Source organism: Pristiophorus japonicus, chromosome 6 (genome assembly GCF_044704955.1).
Source record: "Pristiophorus japonicus isolate sPriJap1 chromosome 6, sPriJap1.hap1, whole genome shotgun sequence".
Taxonomy (NCBI): Eukaryota; Metazoa; Chordata; class Chondrichthyes; family Pristiophoridae; genus Pristiophorus; species Pristiophorus japonicus.
In genome coordinates this window covers 170,682,321-170,705,404 of record NC_091982.1, presented here as the reverse complement: position 1 = coordinate 170,705,404, position 23,084 = coordinate 170,682,321, and the positions used below count along the sequence as shown (strand labels likewise).

General features: G+C 46.6%; 1 protein-coding gene across 2 annotated transcripts in view; it reads left to right on the top strand.

Moving 5' to 3' along the window:
• LOC139265287 (signaling lymphocytic activation molecule-like) overlaps nucleotides 1-23,084 on the top strand; it is a 101,478-nt gene that overhangs the window by 18,889 nt on the left and 59,505 nt on the right. For both annotated transcript variants that reach the window (XM_070882241.1, XM_070882240.1), the window contains exon 2: nucleotides 9,632-9,743. The gene's annotated coding sequence lies outside the window, so the exon portion shown is untranslated. The remainder of the gene's footprint in view (nucleotides 1-9,631; nucleotides 9,744-23,084) is intronic.

Sequence of the window (23,084 nt, the reverse complement as noted above, 5' to 3'; positions counted from 1 at the left end):
TAGATTATTGTGCTCGGGCCTCTGGAGCAGGACAGAACCCATACCCTTTCTGACTCAGGCAAGAGTGCAAGAGGAAGGGACCTACCCATGGCCTTCTCTTCCCTCTAGTTCATCCTGATCTCTCACCTCGGTCTTAACCGAGGCCAGCCCACCAGCTACTCCCCACCCCACCCAACTAAGACGGTTTCCCTTAACCCCTCTCCTCTCCACCCTCCCCACCCCCATTTCTACCTCGGTACAGTTATTCCCCCCTTTCTCTAACACTGTTTGACCTGAAGACAACACTTGGTCTTGATTACTCACAAGTAATACAATGGGAGTAATACAGTGGTTTTGTAAAAGGCAAGTTGTGCCTGACAACTTCAATTAATTCTTTTAGAAAGTGACAGTGTGTATTGATAAAAGAAATGCAATGAATGGATTTTTAAAAGGCATTTGCTAAGGTACTATGCAGGAAGCTTGTTAATAAAATAAAAGCAAATGGTATTAAAAGGTGGCAATTTGGATACCAAGTTGGTTTGGATGCAAAATAGAGAGTAGTGGTTAATGTTTTTCAGACTGGAGAGTCTGAGGACTTGGGTATCGGGAGCACAAATGTCAACATTTGCAGAAATAAAAAAAATAGGGAACATAGTTACCTTTAAAAGTGGAAAACAAGTTCATAAAGCTGTAAAAAATAAAATGCAAATGGGATGCTCAATCTCACAAATATGTGTATAGAGTACAAAAGGAAAGAGATAATGCGGAACCTATACAAATCATTGGTTAGGCCGCAGTTAGAATAGTGTGTCCAATTTGTGCTCCTTACGTTAGAAAAAATGTGAAGTGCATAGAGAGGGTACAGTAGAGATTCACTAAGATGATACCAGGGATATGAGCTTTTAATTACGAAGAGACACAAAATAATCTGGAGCTGTTTTCTTTAGAAATTTTATAGAAAAGTTTAAAATTATGAAGGATTTTGATGTTAAATCAGGAATAATTATTTCCACTCAGCAGTGAGGGCATAAACCTATCACCAAAAGAGTGAAGGGGAGGTTCGGGGAATTTTATTTTATGCAGTGGATTTTTAGGATATGGAATGCCTCACCAGAAACTGGTGGAATCAGAATTCAGAATGGCTTTTAAAAGAGAAGTGGATGAATGTTGGAAAAATAAACATGGAAAGGGCAGGGGAATGGACATGGTGGACAGTTCTCAGAGAAATGGCACGAGCATGATGGGCTGAATGGCCTCCTGTTGTTGCGTAAAATCCTATAAATCTATTTTAGGTAAAATAAACCGTTTGCTGGTCCTGTTCCCTGTGGTGCCATTGATGGCAGTTCTGGCTTCAATCATTGTGTACCTCTGCAAACTCCACAGTAATAGCGGTAAGTGCTACAGTTCAAATTAACATGAAATCACAGAAAAGTGCAAAGACACTGTCCAGTCATCTGTTACATCATTGTACGGTGCTGTTTGTACAGAAACTGAATGTATTTATTGTAAGAATGGTTTTCAATTAAAGGAATGATGAGAATAGTTATCGGCTGATTAAAAGAAAACATGAGGAGGCTCATGTCGGGGTTGTTTTCTCTTCCAGCAATAGTACAGGTATGAATTCGTAATTGAACAGAGTTTTAGGTCACAGTACTGAATTCTGACAAGAAGTTTAAAAATAAATTACATAGAGTTACGTTTTAAACTTTAGTTCTGGCTGAAATTACTTGATATCAGTTTGCAACAAAAACCAAGATTGCTGTTCAGGATAGGTGCGTGGTGATAATCAGGAGTGGTGCTACTAGCCATGATATCATTGTGCCCGAGTGATGGCTAACTATAATTCTGCCAGGCCCATTTTGTTCCTTCTCTTCCTCATGCACTGGAGCTATGGGAATATTGGACCAGCCTACCACAAAGTGGGCCAGTGATTGACTTCAGAGATCAGGCCGTGCACACGAGGGGACTTTTAAAAAATGAGAACAATCTGTTTTCCGATGGCTGTTGGAAAATGAATAGCTTGGTGCGATACGGACTAAACCACATCAATGTTGTCCCAGATTCAATATCAAACCTGTGCAGAGTTAGCCTGGCAGCAATGAGATAAATAGCTGGCTTCTTCATTTCTGCGTTAGAAATGGGAAAGGAAGTTTGACAATCAAGGATTTTACCAAACTGAAAAGATGGAATGAATAGTTTCAAAACTTATATTACTTAGGATTTGGATTTTACAAAAACAATTGTCTTTTTCAAATAATTAAGATACAAGTGTCACATCACTTATTTAAAAAAAAATACAAATGCATTGTTTTATTTATAAATTCTTACTGGTATGTTTATGGCAACATTTGTTAGCCCTCTGAATGTGCAGGCCCTTCATCCTCTTAATAAATGCCTTCCATTTTCCAACTTTTCCCAATAGGCACATTTACCCTTCATGGTGCAACACATTGCTAGAATGGAATATTCCCTTTCTGTAGACTGCTGAAGTGCATTGTTTAAATGGACTGGTTGTTGAGTAAATAGTCTTGGTTTGCTGTAAAATAGACTATTTGCTGTGACACCTGCCTTAACTTATTGGCTGACACAGTATTGTTAACAGACACTCTGAAAATTCGATTCACTCTACGTGATATCAAGAAACGGCTGAGCGCACTGAATAAGCAAAGGCTACGGGCCCCCAACAGCATCCCGGCGATCGTGCTGAAGACTTGTGCTCCAGAACTAGCCACGCCTCTAGCCAAGCTGTTCCAGTACAGCTACAACACTGGCATCTACCAGACAATGTGGAAAACTGCCCAGGTATGTCCTGTCCACAAAAAGCAGGACACATCCATCCCGGCCAATTACCGCCCCATCATCATCATCATCATCGAAACAAGGATGATTTGCTTCCACGCCGAAAATGGATGAGTTCACAGGTGTTTCAATCATATTCCGGATCCCGAACTACATCCTGAAGTGTGGAAGAAGCCTGTGCGTGGATTTTTTTTAACGTGTAGTGGCCGTTGCACCCCAGCCACCACATGGGCTTGACAGAGCTAAGTCTTGGTCCAGTGGCAAAGATTAACCAAGACGACTGGAGACCGGCTCCGCTGCACGGACCTAGTGCGCACACACATCACAGTGTGGGCTGGCCCGTGCTGCTCCTGGACCCTCGCCTCTGCTGGTTCGCGAATCTTCGCCACTTCTGGGCCCCAATCACATCCCTCTATGAACACTTGCCGCTCCTTCATCCCGACCTCGCCACTCCTGCTGTACCTGCCCACACTGCAATCAGCCATCGCCCTCCTGCAACAGCACGCACTGCTCCCTGCAGTGGCATCGCCACATCAGTCTACTCTCAATCATCAGCAAAGTGATGGAAGGTGTTGTCGACAGTGTTATCAAGCAGCACTTACTCCCCAATAACCTGCTCACCGATGCTCAGTTTGGGTTCCGCCAGAACCTCTTGGCTCCAGACCTCATTACAGCCTTGGACAAGAGAGCAGGGACCGAAATTCACCTCCGCTCGAAACGGCGCGGACTTACTGTTTTCAAAATCTTTTGGCCACGCAATGGATGCAGCAGCCCTATCCGGAGAAATTCAACAACTCAAGCTTTTTTTTTTTTAAGTGGGGCGGTAGTGACCTCATCATTGGGGCTGTAGTGTCTCTGCACCTTGTTACAAACTTACACGAGGCATGGATATATCAGACACGGTCACTCTGTGACCTTCACTTTATTCCCAGGACTAAAGAGTGCTGATCCTGGGTGGGACCTCCCCTTTTATACCTGGAAGCCCAGGTGAGGAGCTCACTCCCTGTGGTCATTACAAGGGTACAGGTACAGTATGCATGAGTTACAGTTACATACTTAGTCATTGCAAGATGGTGAAATACATGACATCACCTCCCCCCTTAGGTCTTTTAGTTTCAGAGGTTAAGTCTATCGGGTGGTCGACGCTCTCTCATGGAGCGCCACAGTTGTGACTCTGGTGGCTGAGCCTCAGCATGCGTCTCTGTTACTTGAGGTGATTCCGACCTATCTGGGCTGGCCACAGGGACTGTGCATGCTGAGGGCTGTCTTTGTTGCTCGTACGCTGGCAGTGGTGTGGGTGCTATCTCATCATGCTCTTCTTCCGGTTCCTCCGTGTCTGCACTGAACCTTGTCTTTACTTGGTCCAAGTGTTTGCGGCATATCTGCCCATTGTTTAGTCTGACCACCATGATCCTGTTTCCTTCTTTGCCAATTACGCTGCCCTCAAGCCACTTGGGTCCCAAAGCATAGTTAAGAACAAATACCGGGTCATCTATTTCTATACACCTCCCCCTTGAGCCTCGATCATGGAGCTCGGTTTGGGACTGGCGCTTGCCCTCAACAACGTCTGCCAAAGTGAAAGTCCAGCTTCATGAACAGCTTACCACCTGCCAGCGTGGTAAAAAGGTTCTCCGCTCTCGGGAGCGGGTATTGGTCTTGCAGCGACACTCAGTTGATGGTGGCTTTGTAGTCGCCACAAATCCTAACCGAGCCATCTGCTTTGAGGACGGGAACAATGGGACTTGCCCAGTCGCTGAATTCAACAGTGAAATTATGCCCTCTCTGAGCAGCCTGTCCAGTTGACTTTCAATTTTTTCACGCATCACGTACGGAAGCGCTCTGGCTTTGTGGTGCACTGGTCTGGTGTCCGGAGTGATGTGTATCACTACTTTAGTGCCCTTGAACGTTCTGACACCGGGTTGAAAGAGTGACTCGAATTTTTGCAATACCTGTGAGCATGAACTTTGCTCCACGGATGAAATGGCGTGCACATCCCCCCATTTCCAATTCATCTCATCTAGCCAACTCCTCCCCAAGAGCGCGGGGCCATTTCCCAGAAAAATCCAGAGTGGCAGCCGGTTCTGTAATCCATTATGCGTTACCACCAAGTTTGCACTGCCTAGCACTGGGATGATCTCTTTGGTGTACGTACATATCTGCATCTCAATGCATTCCAATTTGGGCCTGCTAGCTCTGTGTGGCCATAATCTCTCAAATTGTTGGGCGCTCATGAATGACTGGCTAACTCCGGTATCCAGCTCTCCATGTGCACCGGATGCCATTCAGGAAGACTTTCATCATCATGGGTGGCGTTTTGGTGTATGAGCTGTGGATGTCAGCCACATGAACTCTCTGAACTTCAGCATGGTTGTTCCTCAGGCCTCATCCTGCATTTCAGACCCCTCGTCTGGTTCCTCTGTCTCGCAGATGAGCCTCGCCACAGCCTTTTTGCACATCCTGGCCAGGTGTCCCTTGACATTACAAATCTTACAGGTGTAAAGTTGGAACCTGCAGATTTTTGCAGTGTGTCTGCTCCCACATCTCCAACATGAGCTGAGATTTCTGTTAACAAAAGGACTATTCCCAGGCATTCCTCTCTGATGGCCCTTTTGGCTGTTTCTAAGCCTTCTGATGGGGGGTGTTAATAGTCCCATCACAGGATGTATTGTTCCTCGTGATGGCGTGAATTGCCGATCCCCTTTCCATTGTTCCTGTTGCCAGGAGCTTGTTGCTACCTGGGTGGTGTCGAATTGCCCTTGCCTGCCTGCCTGGACGGTGTCGAATTACCCTTGCTTGCCTGTGGGATTCTATGTCATTTTTATAACACTGATTCCCTGGTTCAACGCAACTTTAAAACCAGGGCTGTGTGCGTAGATTAACTTGGTCTCCTCTTCCCCTTCCATAAAGGTCTGAGCTATCAACGCCACCCCTTCTAAAGTCAAATCCTTAGTCTTTATGAGCTTCCTGAAAATGCCGGCATGATTAATGCCCTCGATGAAAAAGTCCCTTAATATCTCCCCCCTGCAGGCATCGGAGAACTTACAGAGACTGGCCAAACGCCGCAGTTTCGCCACAAAGTCCGAGATGTTTTGATCCTCCCGACGCTGATGAGAGTTGAACTGGTGCCGGGCCATATGTACGCTACTTGCCGGCTTGAGATGCTCACTGATCAGCTGGCTGAGCTCTTCGAAGGACTTGTCCGCTGGCTTTTGGGATCGAGCAGGTCTTTCATTAGTGCATACGTCTGTGGACCACAGCTGGTCAGTAGATGCGCCGTCCGCTTGTCAGCCGCTGCCTCTTCCAGCCAGTCCTTCGTGACAAAGCTCTGCTGGAGTCTTTCCACAAAGTCGTCCCAGTCCTCACCCACACAGTAGCGTTCCTCTGTGCTGCCGGTGGCCATCCTCGTGGTTCGATGATTCCCGTTTCTCGTCGCCAGATGTAGTGTCTCTGCACCTTGTTACAAACTCACACGAGGCATGGATATTTCAGACACGGTCACTCTGTGAGCTTAACTTTATTCCCAGGACTAAAGAGTGCTGATCCTGGGTGGGACTTCCCCTTTTATACCTGGAAACCCAGGTGAGGAGCTCACTCCATGTGGTCAGGGTGTGCATTACAAGGGTACAGGTATGCATGAGTTACAGTTACATACTTATAGTCATTGCAAGATGGTGAAATACATGACAGGGGCAGAGCGGAGAGGTAGTCACTAGCGGGGCGGAAGTGGGGACAAGACGTGGTCTGTGCCACTGTCAGTCATCAACGTCACGCCAACATGGAGTGCCCCGACACAAAAGGCTGTCGAGGGCACTGAGCGGCGGCCGGGAGACTCCGGCAGATGAATTTCCCTTCCGTTGTGACTCCGTTCAGGTACGCACATTGATGAAGTTTTTGAGATGCGAATGCAGGAGCAGGGCGGATCGTCACACCGCAGCAAAAAGCCCCGAGCTGAATTTAGCCAGCGTCAGCCAGGCCACCAAAATTCAGCAGCCATTTGGCTGCCGCTTCAAATACACAGAGGCCTTATCGGGTGGCTGAATTTTGGCTCCCTGAATTCCAGAGGTGAACTGAGAATGACTGCCCTTGACATCAAGTCAGTATTTGACTGAGTGTGGCATCAAGGAGCCCTAGTAAAATTGAAGTCAATGGAAAGCAGGGATACTCTCCACTGGCTGGACTCATATCTTGCCAAAGCTGGCACAAAGTTAGCACAAAGCTGGCTAACTAAGGACCTAAAGGTTGGTATCAAATTGAAAACAAAGGCATACAATGTTGTGAAGACTAGTGGAAGGCCAGAGGATAGGGAATATTTTAGAAACCAGCAACGGGCGACTGAAATTATGCTTTTGAGCTCTGCTATAATTAAAACGTTAAGTTGGAGTCTCGGGACTCAAAAGAACTAACAGGCTGTCTGCAATGGTCAGCTTTTAGATCACTTAAAAGGCAGTTGAGATAATGCTAATAATATGTTGATTTTGCAATAACTACCCAAGGTAAGCTGCATGATTTAGAAATGGAACCGCAAGTGGCCTAGGAGGGTAGGAAAGCGGAACAATGGGGCAGAAGTGAACTGTTAACAGGAGACCACCTGGCTTGAGCAAAGGTCAGGCTAACGACAATGGATTGTGGCCACATCAGTCATGTGTTTCTTTAGTTATGAAGGCGGTACCTTAACGTTACGTGAGCTAGGCAAAAAACGGAGGTGAGTGATTATGTGATGCGGAAGGAAATTAACCAGACGCTGTGCACGTTGGCTTTAAACTAATCAAATTGCGCCAAAGGATCATGCATAAGGTTGAGCATGTACATTTAAGTGTATATAGGGTTGTTTGAAACTACGTTTCACTGGACAGTGACCTGGCTAGACCTATAGCGGGTCACCTCCCCACCGGTGCAAATAAAGACTGCTTGAATCTTCGAACCCAGACTTGGTGTTGAGTGTTTATTTTAAATACTCCACTTCAATTAGCATAGTCGGCAGGATGTCTAGCAGGCAGAGGACACTTGCAGATGGAAACCATGTCACAGGAGTGAGTATATTTTAATTGCCACATACAGTTAGGAAAAGGGCAGAAATCCGTCTGGTGTCAGCTGCCTGAGAGATCTGAATCTGCAGGTCTGGCCGAAACTTCAAGTAGTCAGCGGAAGATCCCAGTTGAAACAATTGCGATCAGTTATATAGAAGTGTGTCTGTGTAACATTGCGATTGATAATTGGTATAGGTTGCAAGTAATGGTCTCACTCGTGAGGAGTAAGTAAGGGACGTACCGCTGACAACCAATAGGTTGCAAGTATCAGTCTCATTCATGAGGAGTAAGTAAGGGACGACCGCTGACAATCAATAGGGTGCAAGTAACGGTCTCACTCAGGACGAGTAAGTAAGAGACGTACCACTGACAACCAATAGCCATGGGAAGTGAGAAACTCGAGTGGGGACCAGAGGCGTCTCTGATACGGTACCGAGCAGACAAAAATCAAAAACAAATTGAAATAATGATTAAACAAAATTGGAAACCAGATGCCCACCCACTGAACAAAGAAAATGGTGGGAGTCGGAAAAGAAGCAAAAAGAGAAGAAAGCCCTTGTTTTAGTCATTCGCGCATAAGAGCGCATAGATGGACTAGACTATTGACTGAGAAGGTGTGATGGTGACAGCGCCCATCAGGACACATGAAAAGGATGACAATATAGAAAGGGGGAGGTTTAGAGAAGATCTTGTCAGCCAGAGGGTGCTGGGGGTCTGGAATGCACTGTCTGAAAGGTTGGTAGAGGCAGAAACACTTACTACATTTAAAAGGTACTTGGAGGTGCACTTAGAGTGTATGGGGATCAGAAATTGAAACTGGTTTAAGGAATAATGGATAATTGTGACTCAATAAAAAGGAGAAAAGGGAAGATCATGTTTTCTAACTGTTCTGGTATTTTTCTTTGGTGTTTAAAGTTTTTGGGAAGGCATATTCCTTTGTGTGGCAATGGCTCCTTCCCCTTTTCCAAGTGGCATTGGGAAGTTTAAGATTGGAATTATTGAGGTTAATTAACCAATTAAAAATCAGACTTTTATGATGGCCATGATAACATTCTGGTTGGTGTAAATTGTGTGGAGAGCCTTTAGTTCTGGACATAAGGCATGTCACATCAATAATTGGTATGGTTTAAAAAAAAATTCCTGACCAATGTGTAACTGGGGAGAATAGGATGAAATGCTATTGTGTGCGAAGTTGTTTTTCTGAATGTTTATTTTAAGAGTAAAAGCACAGAGACTTCACAAAAGTAAAAGTTTTTTTACTTGGAAAGTTAAATTTAAAAGGCTGTAAGCTGTGGGACTGAGTTGACATTGATTGATGGTGTCTGTGTTTGTTGGCTTTCAAAACAAAGGAAGTTAACTCTTTCACAGGCAGCTGTGAACTCTGTTTTAATTCAGTGGGTGATACCTTTTGAATATTGGAAATTTTCTAAATTTGAAGAGAATATTTACTCCTGGGGTAGAAGGAATTTTAGGATCATATTATAAATTAATCCCTTGGGCGCTTAAGCAGAGTCTCCAGAAGTTCTCTGTTTCTTTTGTTTTAAGTAGGTGACTATTGGGAAGAAGCGATGTTTAAAGGGGTTAGTGGATTGTGCCTAAGGGATCAGGAGGGTACACCACCGTAACCGACTACATCTGGCCCCGAGTAAATCTCAGTAGTGGGAAGTGGGGGAGCAGGTAATGGAGCAAAACTATGCCAGGGTGGAAGTTTTGAACTCCAGTACAAGGGACCAAATAATATTGATAAAGCTAGTCCCAGGGTATTATACAACCCGGTTATCTAGGAGAATTAAATGGTTTTATATTACCTGATTACATTTTTTCAGGGCACCAGGTACCAGGACAAGAGGAAACAGTTATGAACATGGGGAGCTGGATTCGTCCTCTCCAGGGGATGAGGAAGAAAGGGTACCTAATGGAATACCCCCGCATAATCAGGTACAGTATGATCCAAATGAAAGTGGACAGGACACGCGAGCTGGAAGAATCTCCTCAGGTCCCAGATCTGGAACCGCCTCCTGTCCACCGACATGCCTCGCAAAGTCTGCCAATCTCACAAAGTAGTAAGAGACATATTGTAAAGGGGAGAAGTAAGAACGGCTGAGGGTATAGGATAGGAGTGCATTTCCAGTGGTATAGAAACATAGAAAATAGGTGCAGGAGTAGGCCATTCAGCCCTTCTAGCCTGAACCACCATTCAATGAGTTCATGGCTGAACATGAAACTTCAGTACCCCCTTCCTGCTTTCTCGCCATACCCCTTGATCCCCCAAGTAGTAAGGACTTCATCTAAATCCCTTTTGAATATATTTAGTGAATTGGCCCCAACCACTTTCTGTGGCAGAGAATTCCACAGGTTCACCACTCTCTGGGTGAAGAAGTCTCTCCTCATCTCAGTCCTAAATGGCTTACCCCTTATCCTTAGACTGTGACCTCTGGTTCTGGACTTCCCCAACATTGGGAACATTCTTCCTGCATCTAACCTGTCTAAACCCGTCAGGATTTTAAACGTTTCTATGAGGTCCCCTCTCATTCTTCTGAACTCCAGTGAATACAAGCCCAGTTGATCCAGTCTTTCTTGATAGGTCAGTCCCACCATCCCAGGAATCAGTCTGGTGAATCTTCGCTGCACTCCCTCAATAGCAAGAATGTCCTTCCTCAAGTTAGGAGACCAAAATTGTACACAATACTCCAGGTGTGGCCTCACCAAGGCCCTGTACAACTGTAGCAACACCTCCCTGCCCCTGTACTCAAATCCCCTCGTTATGAAGGCCAACACGCCATTTGCTTTCTTAACCGCCTACTGTACCTGCATGCCAACCTTCAATGACTGATGTACCATGACACCCAGGTCTCGTTGCACCTTCCCTTTTCCTAATCTGTCACCATTCAGATAATCGTCTGTCTCTCTGTTTTTACCACCAAAGTGGATAACCTCACATTTATCCACATTATACTTCATCTGCCATGCATTTGCCCACTCACCTAACCTATCCAAGTCACTCTGCAGCCTCATAGCATCCTCCTCGCAGCTCACACTGCCACCCAACTTAGTGTCATCCGCAAATTTGGAGATACTACATTTAATCCCCTCGTCTAAATCATTAATGTACAATGTAAACAGCTGGGGCCCCAGCACAGAACCTTGCGGTACCCCACTAGTCACTGCCTGCCATTCTGAAAAGTACCCATTTACTCCTGCTCTTTGCTTCCTGTCTGACAACCAGTTCTCAATCCACGTCAGCACACTACCCCCAATCCCATGTGCTTTAACTTTGCACATTAATCTCTTGTGTGGGACCTTGTCGAAAGCGTTCTGAAAGTCCAAATATACCACATCAACTGGTTCTCCTTTGTCCACTTTACTGGAAACATCCTCAAAAAATTCCAGAAGATTTGTCAAACATGATTTCCCCTTCACAAATCCATGCTGACTTGGACCTATCATGTCACCATTTTCCAAATGTGCTGCTATGACATCCTTAATAATTGATTCCATCACTTTACCCACTACTGAAGTCAGGCTGACCAGTCTATAATTCCCTGTTTTCTCTCTCCCTCCTTTTTTAAAAAGTGGGGTTACATTGGCTACCCTCCACTCGATAGGAACTGATCCAGAGTCAATGGAATGTTGGAAAATGACTGTCAATGCATCCGCTATTTCCAAGGCCACCTCCTTAAGTACTCTGGGATGCAGTCCATCAGGCCCTGGGAATTTATCGGCCTTCAATCCCATCAATTTCCCCAACACAATTTCCCGACTAATAAAGATTTCCCTCAGTTCCTCCTCCCTACTAGACCCTCTGACCCCTTTTATATCCGGAAGGTTGTTTGTGTCCTCCTTAGTGAATACTGAACCAAAGTACTTGTTCAATTGGTCTGCCATTTCTTTGTTCTCCGTTATGACTTCCCCTGATTCTGACTGCAGGGGACCTACGTTTGTCTTTACTAACCTTTTTCTCTTTACATACCTATAGAAACTTTTGCAATCTGCCTTAATGTTCCCTGCAAGCTTCTTCTCGTACTCCATTTTCCCTGCCCTAATCAAACCCTTTGTCCTCCTCTGCTGAGTTCTAAATTTCTCCCAGTCCCCAGGTTCGCTGCTATTTCTGGCCAATTTGTATGCCACTTCCTTGGCTTTAATACTATCCCCGATTTCCCTAGATAGCCACGGTTGGGCCACCTTCCCTTTTTTATTTTTACGCCAGACAGGAATGTACAATTGTTGTAATTCATCCATGCGGTCTCTAAATGTCTGCCATTGCCCATCCACAGTCAACCCCTTAAGTATCATTCGCCAATCTATCCTAGCCAATTCACGCCTCATACCTTCAAAGTTACCCTTCTTTAAGTTCTGGACCATGGTCTCTGAATTAACTGTATCATTCTCCATCCTAATGCAGAATTCCACCATATTATGGTCACTCTTCCCCAAGGGGCCTCGTACAATGAGATTGCTAATTAGTCCTCTCTCATTACACAACACCCAGTCTAAGATGGCCTCCCCCCTAGTTGGTTCCTCGACATATTGGTCTAGAAAACCATCCCTTATGCACTCCAGGAAATCCTCCTCCACCGTATTGCTTCCAGTTTGGCTAGCCCAATCTATGTGCATATTAAAGTCACCCATTATAACTGCTGCACCTTTATTGCATGCACCCCCTAATTTCCTGTTTGATGCCCTCCCCAACACCACTACTACTGTTTGGAGGTCTGTACACAACTCCCACTAACGTTTTTTGCCCTTTGGTGTTCTGCAGCTCTACCCATATAGATTCCACATCATCCAAGCTAATGTCTTTCCTAACTATTGCATTAATCTCCTCTTTAACCAGCAATGCTACCCCACCTCCTTTTCCTTTTATTCTATCCTTCCTGAATGTTGAATACCCCTGGATGTTGAGTTCCCAGCCCTGATCATCCTGGAGCCACGTCTCCGTAATCCCAATCACATCATATTTGTTAACATCTATTTGCACAGTTAATTCATCCACCTTATTGCGGATACTCCTTGCATTAAGACACAAAGCCTTCAGGCTTGTTTTTTTAACACCCTTTGTCCTTTTAGAATTCTGCCGCACAGTGGCCCTTCCTGTTCCCTGCCCCGGGCCTCTCCGGCCCCACCCCCCCATCTCCCCTCCGTCTCCTGCCTCTGCCCCCCGTTTGTCTCCCTCTGTCTCCCTGCATTGGTTCCCATCCCCCTGCCATATTAGTTTAACTCCTCCCCAACAGCACTAGCAAACACTCCCCCTAGGACATTGGTTCCGGTCCTGCCCAGGTGCAGACCGTCCGGTTTGTACTGGCCCCACCTCCCCCAGAACCGGTTCCAATGCCCCAGGAATTTGAATCCCTCCCTGCTGCACCACTGCTCAAGCCACGTATTCATCTGCGCTATCCTGCAATTCCTACTTTGACTAGCACTGGGCATTGGTAGCAATCCCGAGATTACTACTTTTGAGGTCCTACTTTTTAATTTAGCTCCTAGCTCCTTAAATTAGTTTCGTGGGACCTCATCCCTTTTTTTTACCTATGTCGTTGGTACCAATGTGCACCACGACAACTGGCTGTTCTCCCTCCCATTTCAGAATGTCCTGCACCCGCTCCAAGGCATCCTTGACCCTTGCACCAGGGAGGCAACATACCATCCTGGAGTCTCGGTTGCGGCCGCAGAAACACCTATCTATTCCCATCACAATTGAATCCCCTATCACTATCGCGCTCCCACTCTTTTTCTTGCCCTCCTGTGCAGCAGAGCCAGCCACGGTGCCATGAACTTGGCTGCTGCTGCCCTCCCCTGATGAGTCATCCCCCCCCAACAGTACTCAAAACGGTGTATCTGTTTTGCAGGGGGATGACCACAGGGGACCCCTGCACTACCTTCCTTGCACTGCTCTTCCTGCTGGTCTTCCATTCCCTATCTGGCTGTGGACCCTTCTCCTGCGGTAAGACCAACTCACTACACGTGATACTCACGTCATTCTCAGCATCGTGGATGCTCCAGAGTGAATCCACCCTCAGCTCCAATTCCGTAACGCGGACCGTCAGGAGCTCGAGGCGGACACACTTCTCACACACGTAGTCGTCAGGGACACCGGAAGTGTCCCTGAGTTCCCACATGGCACAGGAGGAGCATATCACGTGACCGATCTCTCCTGCCATGCCTTAACCCTTAGATACCCTTAAATTGGTAATAACAATGTTACAGTTCACTTACTGATATAAAAAACAAAAAGAAAACCTACTCACCAATCAATCACTTACCCCATTGGCTGTGGCGTCACCTTTTGATTCCTTTCTACTTCTATTTTGCTTTTTCTCCCGCTGTAGCTGCACAAGTACGCCTTTATAGGCCGCTCCAACACTGCTCCCGCCTCTCCCCAACTGCCGCTGGCTCTCGAGCTCCCGCTGGGCCTTTATAGGCCGCTCCAACACTGCTCCCGCCTCTCCCCAACTGCCGCTGACCCTCGAGCTCCCGCTGGGCCTTTATAGGCCGCTCCAACACTGCTCCCGCCTCTCCCCAACTGCCGCTGACCCTCGAGCTCCCGCTGGGCCTTTATAGGCCGCTCCAACACTGCTCCAGCCTCTCCCCAACTGCCGCTGACCCTCGAGCTCCCGCTGGGCCTTTATAGGCCGCTCCAACACTGCTCCCACCTCTCCCCAACTGCCGCTGACCCTCGAGCTCCTGCTGGGCCTTTATAGGCCGCTCCAACATTGCTCCCACCTCTCCCCAACTGCCGCTGACCCTCGAGCTCCCGCTGGGCCTTTATAGGCCGCTCCGACGCTGTTCCCACCTCTCGCCAACTGCCGCTGACCCTCGAGCTCCCGCTGGGCCTTTATAGGCCGCTCCGACGCTGCTCCCTCCTCTCGCCAACTGCCGCTGACCCTCGAGCTCCCGCTGGGCCTTGAAAGGCCGCTCCGACGCTGCTCCCGCCTCTCGCCAACTGCCGCTGACCCTCGAGCTCCCGCTGGGCCTTGAAAGGCTGCTCCCGCCTCTCGCCAACTGCCGCTGACCCTCGAGCTCCCGCTGGGCCTTTATAGGCCGCTCCGACGCTGCTCCCTCCTCTCGCCAACTGCCGCTGACCCTCGAGCTCCCGCTGGGCCTTGAAAGGCCGCTCCGACGCTGCTCCCACCTCTCGCCAACTGCCGCTAATCATACCACTCTAACCATCCATTATATCAATGGGTGCAAGAACGGGAGCACGGTTATACAAGCAGTTGACTTCAAAAAAGACTCATCCAAAGGCTCCTTCTCCAATGAATAAACAGATTTTTGGGAAAAGCGAAATGTTTGTCATAAACACATGCCAAGGCCAACAAATAGGCTAATGGTAATCCTAACTCAGATGATATTGTTCCATGATGTGCATCATGAAGTGGTACATGTAATATTAAATCTGACCAAAGTGAGACTACCTGAGTGATGCAAGCCTAAAACAGCGCGGCTGCATGGGAGAATGATCAAGGGATTTTGGCAGAGGGTCAGTACAACTTGCACTGAATTCAGGGAGAGTGATGGGCTTGATCATACCTTGACAAGAATGGCGCCGAGACTATTGGGGAGAATCATAACATAAGGCGGTGAGGCCTAATTAATATGTTGCAACTGGTTTACTGCTAAAAAGGGGTAAACCAGATTATAGAAGGGGAACAAATCAACTTCAATGAAACAGCTCGAAGTAATGTATGGATCTTGGTTAGTGGAACACGCTCAAGGAAACCTGCAGCATAGTGCAGAGGGAAAGCTCTCTTTCTGGGTAACTGATCAAGACCTAGAGCAATGTCCACTTATCAACTTACTAAGACTCTGTGCCAAGTCAGAAGGTTGCTACAGGTGTACCCGGTGGCACGAGTGTCATTTACAGGAACAGAATGACATCACCCTATTAGAGATAGTATGGTATTACCCAAACATGCCAGAGAAAATTTAGTAGGATAAAATGAACATCGGAAATGTAACCTGGGTGAATGGGAAAAATATGTGTAGCCCCAGGCCGAATTGGGTGTGCTCAAGCTCAGGACATGTTCATTTGCATCTACAATGTAGTAGAATATGCAACCTCTGCAAGTGGATTTAATTGGGATGGGATAACATGGAACTGCACCATGAAGGTAATTGTGAGACAGCATTTTCCCGTACGATCTGTATAAAAAGGGAAGGGTGAATATTGTGTCAGCACCATACACCGGGAATATCAGTACGATACCAACCTGGCTTGTCCCATTGTGACGGGAATGTTTGTTTTACCCCAGTCCAAACTGTGAGACTTGGGGCACGGATTTCATTAAGTATTTCTTTGCGTAGGCAAATAAATATCACCAAGAAATGAGTTAAAAGTGTAACTGCCAAATGGAAGATATAATGAATTTGGATAGTCAATTGGGCCAATTGAGGACCAAGTACAATGGGCATTAAGCGAAATGGGGAACAGAGGGTCATAACTGCTAGACGCTGAGGTGATACTTACGGTACATAGGATCGAGATAGTCTGACAATGAATCACGAGACAATGTGTGGTTTTCATGTTATCTATTGTTTAACAACGGTATGCGGCGAGGCTGGCAAATGTTAATACATTTGACATAACCAGTATAGGCCAAAAGGTCCAAGACGTAGCCCAACGCCTCAGAACCTTTTTATGAAGGGGAACCGGTCTGACTTCTCAGTTGTCAGAAACAGGGGCCGGGGTCGCTTATGTTCTTATGTTCTTATTAATGTTGGGGAAGTCCAGAAACAGGGGTCAGAGTCTAAGGGGTAAGTCATTTAGGACCGAGATGAGGAGAAACTTCTTCACCAGAGAGTGGTGAACCTGTGGAATTCTCTACCACAGAAAGCTGTTGAGGCCAATTCACTAAATATATTCAAAAAGGAGTTAGATATAGTCCTTACTACTAGGGGGATCAAGGGGTATGGCTAGAAAGCAGGAATGGGGTACTGAAGTTGCATGTTCAGCCATGAACTCAGTGAATGGCGGTGCAGGCTCGAAGGGCTGAATGGCCTACTCCTGCATATATTCTCTATGTTTCTATGTTTCTATGTCGCCAGACAAATGCGGCAAGTCGAGGAGATCCTAGAGCCCCATGCCCAGACCTTCAATAAGATTAGTGCGCGACTACATGCCTTTGGCCAAGAAACACATAAAGAACTCATATGGCATGTGGTTACTAGGGAACATCCGACACAACGTAAACCAGATTAAACAGGAAAAATACCCGATTAGATAAGTAATGAGCAGTTGTCCAAATGGACTAAGGACGGTATTACCGTCCGCGATGTTCGCAAGTCAACACAAGTGTTCTTGTCCCCAAGTAATTGTATTACCAGAGAAGTGAAATTGATATGTATGATTCTATCCATCCCACAGATAGAGGGCACGGAGGCCGGACCTCTGTGGACATTACAGAATATACAAGGTCAATCCCAGGTTTTATTCCACGAAATGCCCCCCTGTGCGGTGAAACTAAGTGATCCATTCCAAGGGCTGCACATCGATGGCTGCACGCAATATTTGGATGTGATATTGTGTGCACACCCCATAGAAGCAGGGCAACGTATAGCATGCGGGTTCACTCAGACGGTTAATTGCACGTTGGAAATCAGCCCCCTTAGTCAGGGAGGAACTGAAGTGGCAGCCCGGGATGATGGGATGTACTGCATATCTACCAAGGGAAATGAGTACAAGCATATGTGCGATCCCACGACCTAATTTTATGCCTAAAGCTGTGGTCAAAATAGGCCATCGATACCTATTCCCACAAAGAGAGAACAAAACCCGAGATGGGATAATGAAATGGAACAGTATGAGATACCAAGTTGGCAAGACATTCCCCATCTTGAAGAACATTTGACGCAATTGAAAAAGGACACTAAGAAAGTAAAAGGACATTATCATGAGATTCCGGAAGATTACTTACAGTATTCAAAGGACATTGAGGAAACCCCGAAAGACACTCAGTGGTGGGAACATGTATGGAATTGGGGAATTAATGTTAATATCCATCTGTGGATTCATACAGCCTCTCACATATTGGTGGTCATATAGTTAGGGCTAGCTGTTGGATGGAGAATTGGGTTACGCATGGCATGCAGAAAGAGGCAACAGAGAAGAAAAGCAAAAGCTTTAATTATGGAACAGCGAAAGTTATTAGCCGAGTACCCTGAAATATTTTGAGACGGAGGTCACGTCCCGAGTCCCCAAAACCGCGTGGCTGGTCACCACAGAACGGAGCAGGGGACATAGGATGAAGTAGAATTAGGTTGGTATTCTTAGGCTGGGTCATCATCATCATCATCATCATAGGCAGTCCTTCGGAATCGAGGAAGACTTGCTTCCACTCTTAGAATGAATCCTTAGGTGGCTGAACAGTCCAATACGAGAGGGTAAGGGAGGGTGGGACAGGTTTGTTGCACGTTCTTTCAGCTGCCTGCCAGCTGCATGCAATTGGCAATGAGACTCGAGGTGCTCAGCGCCCTCCCGGATGTACTTCATCCACTTAGGGCGGTCTTTGGCCAGGGACTCCCAGGTGTCGGTAGAGATGTTGCATTTTATCAGAGAGGCTTTGAGGGTGTCCTTGTAACAGTTCCTCTGCCCACCTTTGGCTTGTTTGCCATGAAGGAATTCCGAGTAGAGTGTTTGCTTTGGGAGTCTCGTGTCTGGCATGCGGACAATGTGGCCTGCCCAGCGGAGCTGATCAAGAGTGGTCAGTGCTGCAATGCTGGGGATGTTGGCCTGGACGAGGACACTGACGTTGGTGCGTCTGTCCTCCCGGGGGATTTGCAGGTTCTTGCGGAGGCATCGTTGGTGGTATTTCTCCAGCGACTTGAGGTGTCTACTGTACATGGTCCATGTCTCTGAGCCATACAGGAGGGCAGGTATTACTACAGCCCTGTAGATCATGAGCTTGGTGGTAGACTTGAGGGCCTGGTCTTCCAACACTCTTTTCCTCAGGCGGCCGAAGGTTGCGCTGGCACATTGGAGGCAGTGTTGAATCTCCTCATCAATGTCTGCTTTTGTTGATAAAAGGCTCCCGAGGTATAGGACAGGTATTGGACTGGGTAGCCTAGTATCAAAAGGGGGGGACTGAAGTGGGGCTTTCGAGCTCTGCTATAATTAAAGGGTTAGGAAGGGGTATCGGGACTCAAAGAACTAATAGACCGTTTGCAGTGGTCAGCTTTTAGATCGCTTAAAAGGCAGTTGAGATAATGCTGAGAATAACATGTTGATTTTGCAATAACTACCCAAGGTAAGCTGCATGACTTAGAAATGGAACCACAAGTGGCCTAGGAGGGCAGGAAAGTAGAACAATGGGGCAGAAGTGAACCGTTAACAGGAGACCATCTGGCCTGAGCAAAGGTCAGGCGAATGACAATAGATTGTGGCCACATCAGTTATGCACTTCTTCGGTTATGAAGGCGGTAACTTAATGTTACGCGAGCTAGGCAGAAAACGGAGGTGAGTGATTATGTGACGCAGAAGGAAATTAACCAATCAGTCGCTGTGCACACGGGCTTTAAACTAATCAAGATCATGCACGTGGTTGAGAATGTATGTTTAAGTGTATAAAATGTTGTTTGAAACTATGTATCATTGGACAGTGACCTGGCTAGACCCATAGTAGGTCATCTCCCCACCGGTGCGAATAAAGACTGCTTGAATCTTCAAACACAGACCTGGTGTCGTGTTTATTTTAAATACACCACTTCAGCGACTTAAAAAAAAACGAGGTGATCCTGCGTAAGCTACTGGCGGCGGAGACATTGGATTTGAGCAAGGCCATCGCGATTGCCCAGGCATGCATGTCGACGGACAAAAACTTAAAGCAGATATCATCGAAATATCGGAACTCGGCAAGTACTGTAAACAAGATTGTATCGTCGTTTGGCAGAGCTGCATATGGCAGGGCCTACTCAAATGTGCATGTGAAATCTGTGGCTGCTCAAAGTCTGCCAACGGGAATGAATCTGATTTCACTGTGTTGGCGTTGTGGAGGCAATCATCGGCCTCATCAGTGTTGGTTTAAACAGTACATTTGTAAAGGCTGTTCGAGACTGGGCAAGCGTGCTGCGACACACCACATGGAGGATGATAACCAGTATAGCACGGATCTGGATATGCAATCCGAGATACCAGAGGAGGAAGTGTATGGACTGTATTTGTTCCTAACAAAGAGCCAACCGATAATGATTAATGTGAAATTTAACGGTGTGCTGGCACCGATGGAATTGGACACGGGTGCAAGTCAATCAATAATGAGCCAGAGGACATTGGACAAGCTGTGGGATACTAAGGCTGTGAGGCCTAAGCTGAGTCCAGTCAATGCCAAGTTGCGTACGTACACTAAAGAACTCATACCGGTGATTGGCAGTGCAGTAGTCAAGGTGTCATATGATGGTTCGGTTCACGATTTACCGTTATGGATTGTTCCAGGCAATGTTCCAATGCTGTTTGGCAGGAATTGGCTAGAAAAAAAATCAAATGGAATTGGAACGATATCAAAGCATTGTTGTTGGAGGATGATGCTCCATGTGCTCAAGTGCTGAGCAAGTTCCCCTCACTGTTTGAACCAGGCAACCAGATGAACCAGGCAACCAGATTCACGGGAGCCAAGGTGCAGATCCATGTGGACTCGGATGGAAGACCCGTCCATCATAAAGCTTGGGCGGTTCCATACATGATGAGGGAGAAGGTCAAAATCGAACTGGGCAGACTTCAGCGTGAAGGGGTCATATCACCGGTCGAATTTAATGAATGGGCCAGCCCCATTGTTCCTGTGTTGAAGAGTGATGGCACTGTCAAGATTTGGGGAGATCATGGTTACGATCAACCGAGTTTTGAAACAGGATCAATACCTGTTACCGAAGGCTGATGAATTGTTTGTACGCTAGCTGGAGGAAGTCATTCACTAAACTGGATCTGACGTCGGTCTACATGACACAGGAGCTGCTAGAGACATTGAAGAAACTTACGTGAATCAACACTCATAAAGGACTGTTTATCTACAACAGGTGTCCTTTCGGAATTCGCTCGGCTGCAGCCATATTTCAAAGGAACATGGAGAGTCTACTGAAGTCCGTCGCTAGAACCGTCATGTTCCAAGATGACATCCAGGTCACAGGTCGTGACACCACTGAACATCTGAACAACCTGGAAGAGGTTCTACATCGTCTGGACAAAGTGGGACTCAGACTGAAACGTTCGAAGTGCATCTTCATGGCACCGGAAGTCGAATTCCTGGGGAGGAAAATTGCTGCTGACAGCATCAGGCCTACGGACACGAAAATCAAGGCCTTCAAAAATGCACCCAAGCCTCAGAATGTGACGGAGCTGCGTTCATTCCTTGGTCTACTGAACTACTTCGGTAATTTCCTACCAAGCTTGAGCACTTCATTAGAGTCACTGCACATGTTGCTAAGAAAAGGCGACAGCTAGTTTGGGGTGCGTCTCAAGATAGAGCTTTTGAGAAAGCTACTAATGCGTTTTGCTCTAACAAGCTGCTTTACATTATGATCCGTATAAGCATCTAGTGTTGACCTGTGATGTTTTGTCATATGGAGTTGGTTGTGTGCTCCAACAAGCTAATGAGCCGGGTAAACTACAACCTGTTGCGTATGCTTCTAAAAGTTTGTCAAAGGTGGAAAGAGCCTACAGCATGGTAGATAAAGAAGCATTAGCCTGTGTGTATGGGCTTAAAAAGATGCATAAGTATCTGTTTGGTCTTCGGTTTGAACTGGAAACAGATCATAAGCCACTCATTTCATTGTTTTCGGAAAACAAAGGTATCAATACCAATGCATCATCCTGCATCCAGAGGTGGGCGCTGACATTGTCCGCCTATGATTATATCATTCACTATAGACCTGGCACCGAGAATTGTGCCGATGCACTGAGCCGTCTGCCGTTGCCCACACTAGAGGTGGAGTCGCCACAACCTGCAGACCTACTGTTAGTTATGGATGCTTTTGAAAGTGAAGGAACCCCTGTCATGGCTCAACAAGTTAAGACCTGGACCAGCCAGGACCCGATATTATCACTTGTGAAACATTGTGTCTTTAGTGGTGATTGGTCTGCTATACCCAAGCAAATGGGTGATGAGACCCAACCTTACCACCGTCACAAAGACGAACTATCCTTTCAGTCAGATTGTTTACTGTGGGGTAATCATGTTGTTATGCCTAAGAAAGGCAGAATGAAATTTGTACATAATCTACATAGCACTCATCCCAGTATTGTTATGATGAAAGCCATTGCCAGGTTTCATGTATGGTGGCCTGGAATTGACGCTGATCTGGAACCATGTGTGCATCAGTACAACACTTGCATGCAGCTAAGTAAAGCACCAGTGGAATCGCCGCTGAGTCTTTCGTCGTGGCCATCTAAACCATGGTCCAGGATCCACATCGACTTTGCAGGTCCCTTCCTGGAAAAGATGTTTTTGTTGTGGTGGATGCATATTCCAAGTGGATAGAGTGTAAAATCATGTCATCCAGTACATCCACAGCTACCACTGAGAGCCTTCGTGTCATGTTTGCCACTCATGGTCTGCCCAATATCATTGTAAGCGACAATGGATTTTGCTTCACTAATCTGGAGTTTCAAGAGTTCATGAAACTCAATGGTATCAAACATGTGAGGTCAGCACCATTCAAACCCGCATCTAATGGTCAAGCAGAGCATGCTGTTCAAACCATCAAGCAGAGTATGAAACGTGTAACTCAAGGTTCACTGCAGACTCGCTTGTCATGCATATTGCTTAGTTACAGGACAAGACCCCACACGCTTACCGGCGTCTCCCCTGCTGAACTATTGATGAAGAGAGGTCTCAAGACCAAGCTCTCTCTTGTCCACCCTGACTTGAACGATCATGTTGAATACAGACGTCAAAGTCAGCAGTGGTATCATGATCGTGCTGCTGTGTCACGCGACATTTCAATTAACGATTCTGTGTATGTATTAAATTATGGTCAAGGTCCCAAGTGGATCGCCGGTACTGTTACGGCCAAGGAGGGTTTATCGTCAAGCTCAAGAATGGACAAATATGCAGGAAACATATTGATCAGATAAAGCTGCGGCACACGGATGAACCGAAACAGTCTGAGGAAGACACAATCAGTGACCAACCAACATATCTTCAGTCATCAGAGGACTCCGCTGTCATCAATGAATCTGGACTTTCAATCCCTGACATGGTCATTGCCACTCCCATCAGATCAGCTATCCAGTCCCCAGTCATAACAGACTCAGAACGTTCGCCCAAGGCTGGAGTTGAACTGAGATGATCAACT